Source organism: Carcharhinus amblyrhynchos, chromosome 26, assembly GCF_965287045.1.
Source record: "Carcharhinus amblyrhynchos chromosome 26, sCarAmb.v2.hapA, whole genome shotgun sequence".
Classification (NCBI taxonomy): Eukaryota; Metazoa; Chordata; class Chondrichthyes; order Carcharhiniformes; family Carcharhinidae; genus Carcharhinus; species Carcharhinus amblyrhynchos.
In genome coordinates, this window is record NC_137349.1 from 18,282,078 (window position 1) to 18,292,298 (window position 10,221).

Sequence of the window (10,221 nt, forward strand, 5' to 3'; positions counted from 1 at the left end):
ATTTCCTAAACTGACCTAGACCTGTTTGATTATATTTGGCCCACAGCACTCTCAACATTTTCTTTCCGAGTACCTGCCCAAATGTCTTTTAAATTTTGTAATTGTACCCTCCTCTACCACCTCCCCTGGCAGTTCATTCCACTTGCACACCATCCTTTGTGTGAAGAAGTTGCTCCTCAGGTCCCTTTTAAATCTTTACCCTCTCACCTTAAACCTATGCCCTCTAGTTTTGGACTCTGCTACCCTGGCGAAAAGACCTCCATTGACAAATATCTGATCACAACAGTTGAAGCAATTACACTGCCTTTGACCATGGGGGTATGTAGTCTTCAAGGACTGTATAAATTAACAACAACTTTGCCTAAATTCTACAGAAAAAGCATTTGAGTAATAGATTTATTTTAGTTGAATAAATTTACATGTCATTAAAAATCTTGGAAGTATGTAGCTGAGATGAGTAAATCTTCAAAGATGTTTTTAATGTATTTTTAATTACATGTCACAAAGTAATTTTTACATTTTAATTCAACAAAATTAATCATTCATCTATGTCTGTAATAGCCTCATGAAATGCTTTTACGTGAATTTAATCACATAATGTTAATTTGCAGCAGATAAGTTTGGCCCCAACAAAAGCTTTGTAACAACAGCAATGATAACTTGCATTGATTTTGTGACTTCAACAATTTTCAATGTGCTTCGTTGGAGCGTTATCAAACAAAAGTTGACATGGATCCACGTATTAGGGCAAATGATTTGATCAAAGAGCTAGATTTAGAGTGTCTTGATTCAACTATATTAGATCCTGAACAGTTTTGACAAGGTGTAAGTGGAAATGATGTTTCCTGTTGTGGGTGAGAACAGAACTGGGAGCGCTGTTTTAAAATTAAGGCTTGCCTTTTTAGGAAAGAGGTGAGGAAAACATTTTTCGCTTCGAGGGCTGTGCAACCTCATAAGGTGATGGAGGCGGGAGTCATTCAATATTTTTAGGGTGGAGGTAGATGGATTCTTGTTAAGCGAGGGAATCAAAGGTTATCATGGGTAGATGAGAATGTGGAATTCAAAACACAAACAGAGCAGCTGTGATCTTAATGAATGGCAGAGCATGCTTAAGGGGCCGAATGGCCTACTTCTGTTCCTATTTCATATGTTTGTATGTTTAGCAGAGCGGTGTCAGCACTATTCCCCTTCCTAATCCCCATTGAAGCAAGATGCTTTGCTATAAGTTAACGCATATGGGACCCGTCAGTAGCCCATCAAACTCAGATCTGCTTCAGGCACAGTTGAATATCAGTCAATGCTGAGATACAAACACCCAGTCATGTGATTGAAATAGATGATATACATCAGCAACGTTTCACCCATGTTTCCTGAGTCATTGAATTGGAACACCTTCACTAATAGCCCAGGTAGGAGCTAGTGAAACTCAGCATTGGGACATAACCATACAAGTGCCAGGCAATGACTCTCTCCAACAAGGATCTAACCATTCCCCATGACAGCCAATGGCATTACCACTGCTGAAACCCCTACTGTCAACATCTGGAGATTACTATTGATCAGAAATTGAACATATAAATACTGTGGCTACAAGAGCAGGTCAAAGGCTAGGACCTTGCAGCAAGTAACTCACCTCCTGACACCTCAAAGCCTTTCCACCACCGTCAAGGCACAAGTCAGGAGTCGAATGGAATACTCTCCACTTGTTGAATGACTGCAACTCCAACAACACTTAAGAAGCTCGACACTTGTTTCATTTCTGGTGTGAGATGTAGAGAGAATGTGTAATTGGACATTAGTTTAAAATCATTTAGCTGAGAGGTAGCTTGATAGCAAAGGCTTTTTCCAAACCACCTGGTAGGTTGGTATCCATCTCCAACTGCATGGTAGGTTGTTGCACAGGATCCAGGGTGAGGTTTCTAATTGGATACAAAATTGGCTTCTTGACAGAAGCCAGCGGATGGTTGTAGCGGGTTGTTTTTCAAACTGGAGGCCTGTGACCAGTGGTGTTCCTCAGGGATTAGTGCTGGGTCCACTGTTATTTGTCATTTATGTTAATGATTTGGATAAGAATACAGGAGGCATGGTTAGTAAGTTTGCAGATGACACCAAGATTGGTGGCATAGTGGACAATGAAGAAGGTCGCTTCAGATTGCAATGGGACCTTGATCAATTGGGAATGGCAGATGAAGTTTAATTTAGACAAATGCAAGGTGATCCATTTTGGTAGATGGAACCAGGGCAGGGCTTACTCATTTAGTGGTAGGGCATTGAGGAGAGTTACAGAACAAAGAGATCTAGGGGTACATGTTCATAGCTCCTTGAAAGTGGAGTCACAGTTAGACAGAGTGGTGAAGAAGACTTTTGGCATGCTTGGTTTCATCAGTGAGAACATTAAATATAGGAGCTGGGATGTCTTGTTGAAGTTGTACAAGACATTGGTAAGGCCACACTTGGAATACTGAGTGCAGTTCTGCTCACCCTATTATAGAAAGGATATTATTAAATGAGAAAGAGTGCAGAAAAGATTTACTAGGATGCTACTGGGACTTGATGGTTTGAGTCATAAGGAGAGGCTGGATAGACTGGGACTTTTTCCTCTGGAGCATAGTTGGCTGAGGAGTGATCTTATAGAGGTCTATAAAATAATGAGGAGCACAGATCAGCTAGATAGTCAATATCTTTTCCCAAAGGTAGGGGAGTCTAAAACTAGAGGGTATAGGTTTATGGTGAGAGGGGAGAGTTATAAAAGTGTCCAGAGGGGCAATTTTTTCACACAGAGGGTGGCGAGTGTCTGGAACAAGCTGCCAGAGGTAGAAGTAGAGGCGGGTACAATTTTGTCTTTTAAAAAGCATTTAGGTAGTTACATGGATAAGATGGGTATAGAGGGATATGGGCCAAATGCGGGCAATTGGGACTAGCTAGGAGTTTGAAGAAAAGGGTGGCATGGACAAGTTGGGCTGAACAACCTGTTTCCATGCTGTAAACCTCTATGATTCTATGACCATCCAGGACAAAGCAGTCCACTTGATTGGCACTACATCCACAAACATCCACTCCCTCCACCACCAATGAACAGTGGCAGCCATGTGTACCATTTACAAGATGCACGGTAGGAACTCACCAAGATTCCTTGGGCCGCAACTTTCAAACATATGATCACTACCATTTAAAATGACAAGAGCAATAGATACCTGGGAACATGGTCATCTGGAGGGTTCCTTTCAAGCCGCTCATCATCCTGACTTGGAAATATATTGCCACTCCTTCACTGTCACTGGGTCAAAATCTTGAAGCTCCCTCCCTTATAGCACTGTGGATGTACCTACTCTTGAGGACTGTAGCAATTCAAGAAGGCAACTCACCACCACCTTCTCAAGAGCAACTGGGAATGGGCAATAAATGCTGGTCTTGGCAGTGTTGCCCATGTCCCATGAAATAATTTTTTTTCAAATAGCAGGTTGGATTTTTAAGTCTCTCATCATGAACTCCTGACCACAATAGTTTAAGAAGAAGAATGGACTGCCTAAGGCTATTGCATGCAAGTAAGCCCTGATGCCCAATAGCAACAGTTCACAGGGGGTTAAAATAAAGGCAGATTGCTTAACTCTCCATTCATGGTGCACTCCTGCCAGCTCCGACTTAACTCCTCATTTTCACAAAGTCTCTCTTCACAGCAAGGGCCCATAAGTATAGATATATACATGTATTGGTCTTAGTGCTCTGTAAATGCAGAGTCACAGAGCACAGCAGAGATCTGACCAGATGAGGAAGGTGTTTCAACATTTTTTTAATGGTTTGTTGATGGCCCACAGGAGCAGGAGTGCACCCCTTGGCTTGTGCTTACCATGTCCTAAGCTGCTATCACTTCCCCTGCCTGCAGCTATGTTTCCTGATCCAACCGTTAACCATGTACCTTCACGCCGGGAGCATTTCCTTTAGTTCCCTGTCACAGCCTCTGCTACCCAAAATCGCACTCTTGCCCACTGGCTACTTAACAATTCACATCATAACTGGATCGCTGACTCACTTTAGTAAAGATGGAAGTAACACCTGGGAGTTAAAATCTCTCCAGGTCGCATATGACGCAGAAATGCAAACTTGCCAATTGTCTCACTGCCTCACTCCCTCCCATCCCCATTCCACATTCAACACTCAGGCTCCAATTTGAATTCAGACCATGGTCTCCAACAAATGTCAAAACATTCACTTTGGCAAAAATCACAGAAAAACACCATTCAAGCAATGCACTTTCAAGGATCTTTATTACTAAAACATATAGCTGACAAGTCTACACTTAACAAAAGACTTGAAAGAATCAATTCAAAGTACATTCAGGTCAGATTTGGGCAAATGATCAGATTTGCGTCACTGTGCAAAGGGTATGAAACAGGGATAGGCTTTAGCTACTTGACAATGTAATCAGCATTTACGTATGGATAATCTTAATGATAATTCCAAATCATTGTTCAAGGGCCTTTAAAATTGAACTTTGGACTTTTGCAATGACAATTCTTTTTGGAATGCAGTCGCAACGTGGAACAACATCTAGGGTGTTATTTCTTTAATTGCAATCTTCCTGGAAAATTGTGTCAGAATAAGATTACATCTAATTTTCATTTTTCTGTTTGTTGTCAATTACATTTAGTTTTTTTTTTGGTTGGGTGAGCAGGGGCTAATGGAAAAAAATAACAACAATAAAGGCTAACCTGATGGCATAGCACATCAGTGAATGAAGATCAGCATGATAGGACATGAATTTGCAATATTGATCTCAATGTACATAGTTTCCAAACTTAGTTACATTCTTTGGGATAGTAAAGAGCCTGAAAAAATACTGGCAATTTTCCCTTTAAGAGTGGCAGTCAGACAGGGAATAAATATGTGCCAGTCAGAAAGGCTTTCTAACAGCTAGTTCCAGAGTGACTTTCGAAGATGTGTTTTTTTAATAAGTTGAAGGTCCAAGATCCATAGTGAACAACACCACCATGGGCTGATAAGTGGCAAGTAACCTTTGCAATATACAAGTGCCAGGCAGTGACCACCTTCAAGAATCTAATCAACACCCTGTGACATTTAATAGCATTACCATTATCCTACTATCAACACCATGGGTGTTGCTGTTAACTAGGAACTGAACTGGACTAGCTGAAAAATACTGTGGGCTACAAGAGCAGAGAGTGTCTCATGTCTTGACTCCCCAAAACTTGTCCATAATTGGCACAAGTCAGGAGTGTGATAGAATATTCTCCTCTTGCCTGGATGAGTGCAGCTGAAACAAAATTCAAGAGGTTTGACACCATTCAGGATCAGGCTGCCTGCTTGATTGGCATCCCATCCACTGCCTTCAACACTGATGCACAGTGGCAGCTGTGTGTATAATCTCACCAAGGTTCTTTCAATAGCACTACCCAAATCTGCAAATTCTACCATCTAAAAGGGCAAGAGTAGCAAATACATGGGGACACCACCACCTGCAAATTCCCCTCCAAGCCACACAACACTCTGACTTAGAAACATATCACCCCATTCCTTCACTGTTGTTGGGCCTGGAAGTCCTGGAACTCTCTCCCTAACGGCACTCTGGATGTACTGACACTTCATGGACTTCAGTACTTCAGGAAGGCAGCTCATCACTGCCTTTTCAAAGGAAACTAGGAATGGGCAATAAATTCCAGCCTAGTCAGTGACACCCACACCTGTGATAGAATTTTTAAAAAGTAAAATTGGATCAAGTGCACAATATTGTACAATGGGAAGAAACTTGATTTTTTGGGGAAAAAAGCCAATTTGGAAAGAAAGCATGGTTAGGAGTCCCAAAGATTTCATGTCTTCAGGAGGAACGAGATACAGTAGGAGACCAGATAATTAATTTTTGAAAAACTGGACTGTAAGTTGACGTGATAGTATGTAGAATGATGTATATGTTTAGAATCCTACAGTGGAGAAGGAGGCCATTCGACCCATTGAGTCTGCACTAATCACAATCCCACGCAAGCCCTACACCCATAATCCCATGCATTTACCCTAGCTAGTCCGCCTGACACGAACAGGGCAATTTAGTATGGCCAATCAACCTAACCCACGTACCTTTGGTCTGTGGGAGGAACATGGAGCACTCGGAGGAAACCCACGCAGACGTCGGGGGGTTAGGGGATGGGGGTGGGAATACAAACTCCACACAGACAGTGACCCAAATTGGGAATTGAACCCAGGTCCCTGGCGCTGTGAGGCAGCAGTGCTAACCACTGTGCCATCATGCACAGTTTTGTGGAACAAGAGAAGAATAGTCAGAGGGTCAGTGACCCTACTGATATCAAGGAAGGTTGTGAAGGTGATAGGCTAAGAACTGATAACCAGGAATTATAATATGTCAACCTTCCCTTCACCTTTCCGTCTCACCATCTTGCTTTCCTTCTTTAAGTCAATCCATATACGTTCATGAAATATGAACATAGTCCTTAGGATGGTAATTATCACTTGGTGGGAAAAAACAGCAGCTACAGGAAAAGTGAACATGGTCAATGATTCCTTCCAAAGAATGAATCACAGGGTCTTCATGTCACATGCATAGACAGACGTTCATTGGAACCGCTGTAAAAACACTGGATGAAGTAGTTAATCATTTGCCTCTGTAGATTCCCCAACCAATGGCTGATATTGATAGGTGGGGCAGGGTGGGGAGGGAATTTCAGAGCTTGGGCCTTGGCGAATGAAGACACGGCCACTAATGGTGGAGTAATTGTAATTGGGGATGCCCAGGAGGCCAGAATTTGAGGGGGGGGGCAGAAATTTTGGAGGGTTGGGGGGGCTAAAGGTGATGACAGAGATAGGGAAGGATAAGGCCAAGAAGATATAAGCAGATAGGATTCTGAATAATCAAGGAGTCTCAGTCCTGGCTTTGCAAAGCGTGAGTATGCCATTAGATTTGAGGAATTGTAAGCTTTTCAGCATTGATCATGTCAAAGAAAACAGTCTACTGCACCCGGTACATTTATTGCAACGGACTAGCATGATGCCACTGTTGTTTGTAGCAATCTGCAGTTTAACATTAACTTGAAAAAGATACTCTCGTGCCATGAATGAGTTGCAATAAAAATCTAATCATTATATTAAAAAATTAGAAAAATCTCAGATGAATTGCTGCATTGCCAACGCTAACAGGAAGAAAGAACTGTCTCCTGTATTTTCTAGCAATACTGAGTGGTGCTCTATGGATGTGTCTGAGGGTGCATACACTGCATCACAGCTTTACTTCATTGAATAGCAACGTGTAGCCATAGCTGCACCCTTCAAATTGATAATTAACTCTTGCATTGCTTGGGCCGAGGTAATTAGGATACGATGTGGAACTTTACAGCTTCATTACTTGAGCAGAGATTCCAAGATTATAATTCAGAAAAGTATGGAAGAAGAATAGTCTGCTGGAACACAGCACTTACACTTTCGAATCCAGGCAGAAGTGAACTCACTGCTGTTAGGGATTGATCTGGTATACTTTTCTGTCAGGCAGAAGAAAGAATTTGCATTTATATAGAATCCCTACAGTGCAGAAAGAGGCCATTCAGCCCATTGACCCTCGACTGATAACAAACTCACCCAGGTCCTATCCCCGCAGTGTCACGTATTTACCCTGCTAATCTCCCTGACACTAAGGGGCAATTTAGCATGGTCAATCAACCTAACCCACACATCATTGGAGTGTTGGAGGAAAGTGGTATACCCAGAGGAAACCCATGCAGACACTGGGAGAATGTGCAAACTTCACACAGACTATCACCTGATTGAACCCAGATCCCTGTGAGGCAGCAGTGCTAACCACTGCGCCATCGTGCGGCAACTTTCACATCTTCAGGACATCCAAAATGGCTTCACATCCAATAAGTTATTTGTGAAGTACAGTTGTAATTGTATTGGCAAATATGGGGGCTAAGGTTTACACAGAAAATCTCCCAAAACACCCAAAAAAAATGACCAGATAATCTGTTCTGGTGATAGTGGTTGAGGGGTGAATTTGGCCAGGACATCAGGAGTACTTCCCGCTATGCATGAAACAATGCAATGGATCCTTTGTGCATTTCCAAACAGGCAGACAGGGCATTGGTTTGAATTATGTTCTGATAAAAAGCAACTGCACCAACATAGCCTTCTCTACATTGCACTGAAATGGTAGCCCAGGCTGTACAGTGTTTAGTTCTGTAGTGGGACTTGAATTCAGAGGGAAGAATGAACATTTGCCTCATGGCCATTTCTTTTCCTCTCAACTACAGAAAAAAAAACAGTCACTTCTTCCAGTCCCCTGATTGTATTTGTTTTTACAAATGGCAGCCCCTGAGTGATTCATTGCTTCTTACATTAAACAGCCCTCGATGTTATCCAACAATAAGCGAATGTTTGAAGTGAGCGCCAGAAGTATAAGATGAATTATAGCCTCTTTGGGTACTCCAGTGGTTTTGGCCTTTATATGTCCATTAGTGGCTGACACTTACACAAAAGAGCATGAAATACACATCCATGATTGGCAGGCAAGAAAATAAACTACTGAGGCATTTAAATTGCAGATTGGGATTTTAGTGCTGCAGATAATAGTAAATACCCATTGAAAATTCATGTGTAACAACAATGCCATGAGCATACCATTCTAGTACGCATACAAAGCTGATTTTCTGAACAGGACAATGTGGACAATCAATAGAAGCAGCACAATAAGCACTTCCCATTAGGAAAAATAAAGAAACGTTCCACAGAATTTTATTGCTTTATAAACACCAACACAAGATCAAGTTCAACTCTCAATCACTGCAAATGGAACCCTTAGAAGATTCTGGTAACAATAATAGATACAGATCAACAGCTTATAACTGTGTGCTGTGAATACAACAAAGTCTTAGATCGTTTTTACAATTTCTTGTTTTAACCTGCACCAAAGGTCCGAGATATGCATAGATCCATAAATAAAAGTGGATGGCACAGTGGCACAATGGTTGGCACTACAGCCTCACGGCACCAGGGACCTGGGTTCGATTCCCAGTTTGGGTCATTGTCTGTGTGGAGTCTGTATGTTCTCCTCGTGTCTGTGCGGGTTTCATCCAAGTGCTCTGGTTTCCTCCCACAGTCTGAAAGTCATGCAGTTTAGGTACATTGACCTGAACAGGTGCTGGAGTGTGACAACTAGGGGAATTTCACAGTAACTTCATTGCAGTGTTAATGTAAGCCTTAATTGTGACTAATAAATAAACTTTAAAAAATCTTTACTTTAAAATCAATACCATTGGTAATTCTATTTCCTCTGTGCTGGAGAGTACCCTGTACTGAAACACTCTGTCCAATATCTGCCAGAGGAATCTTCTACTTTTGATGGCTTTGCACTTCAAGGAGCTGTACAGAGGTAGCTTAACCCGATGTTTTTCAAACTCTTTTTCCAGCCACCCATTTTTACCAAATGGCTGTACCTTGTGACCCATGCCACGTTCACTTATCACGTGTCTCTGGCTCTCGTGTTCATGTAACAGAACGATCCGTGTCTATAATCAGCTTACTAGAAAGGGAAAGAAAACTGGCGCCAAGAGCATTGGCACCGAGGGCAGTAGATAGTAAACCCACAAGCTTTCGGATGTGTGGAAAGTTTTGATCAGAGAAGGGCATATAAAGACACAGTTTACAGAATACTGAATTACAGAATACACTATTCTGTAAACTGTGTGTGCCTTTATAAGCCCTTCTCTGATCAGAACTTTCCACACACCTGACGAAGGAACAGCATTTCCTAAAGCTTGTGGGTTTACTATCAACTGCACTCAGTGCCAATGCACTATCAAATAAACTAGTTGGACTTTAACCTGGTGTTGTGAGACTTCTTACTGTGTTTACCCCAGTCCAATGCCAGCATCTCCATATCACTGAGTGCATGCACAGGGCGTGCTGACCTGTTTATTCTTGCCGCACGTGGTCATACACGGTACTGCAGTGAGAATCTACCCAGAGCGGAAAAAAAGGGCCAGGCGATCTTTGGGGATCAGTTTTTGGCAACCCATTTTTCAACATCCTGCAACTCACGTGCAGGTCACAACCCCCACTTTGGCCAACACTGAGCAAAATTGTTCCTATGTTTTTATTCGCTCATTAAGATGAGTGAAGTCAGTACTAGAGAATGAAGTAAAGTTTCACTTTTGACATCCCACCATCTTTATTCACTGGCCTGTGAAACACCACTCTACACAC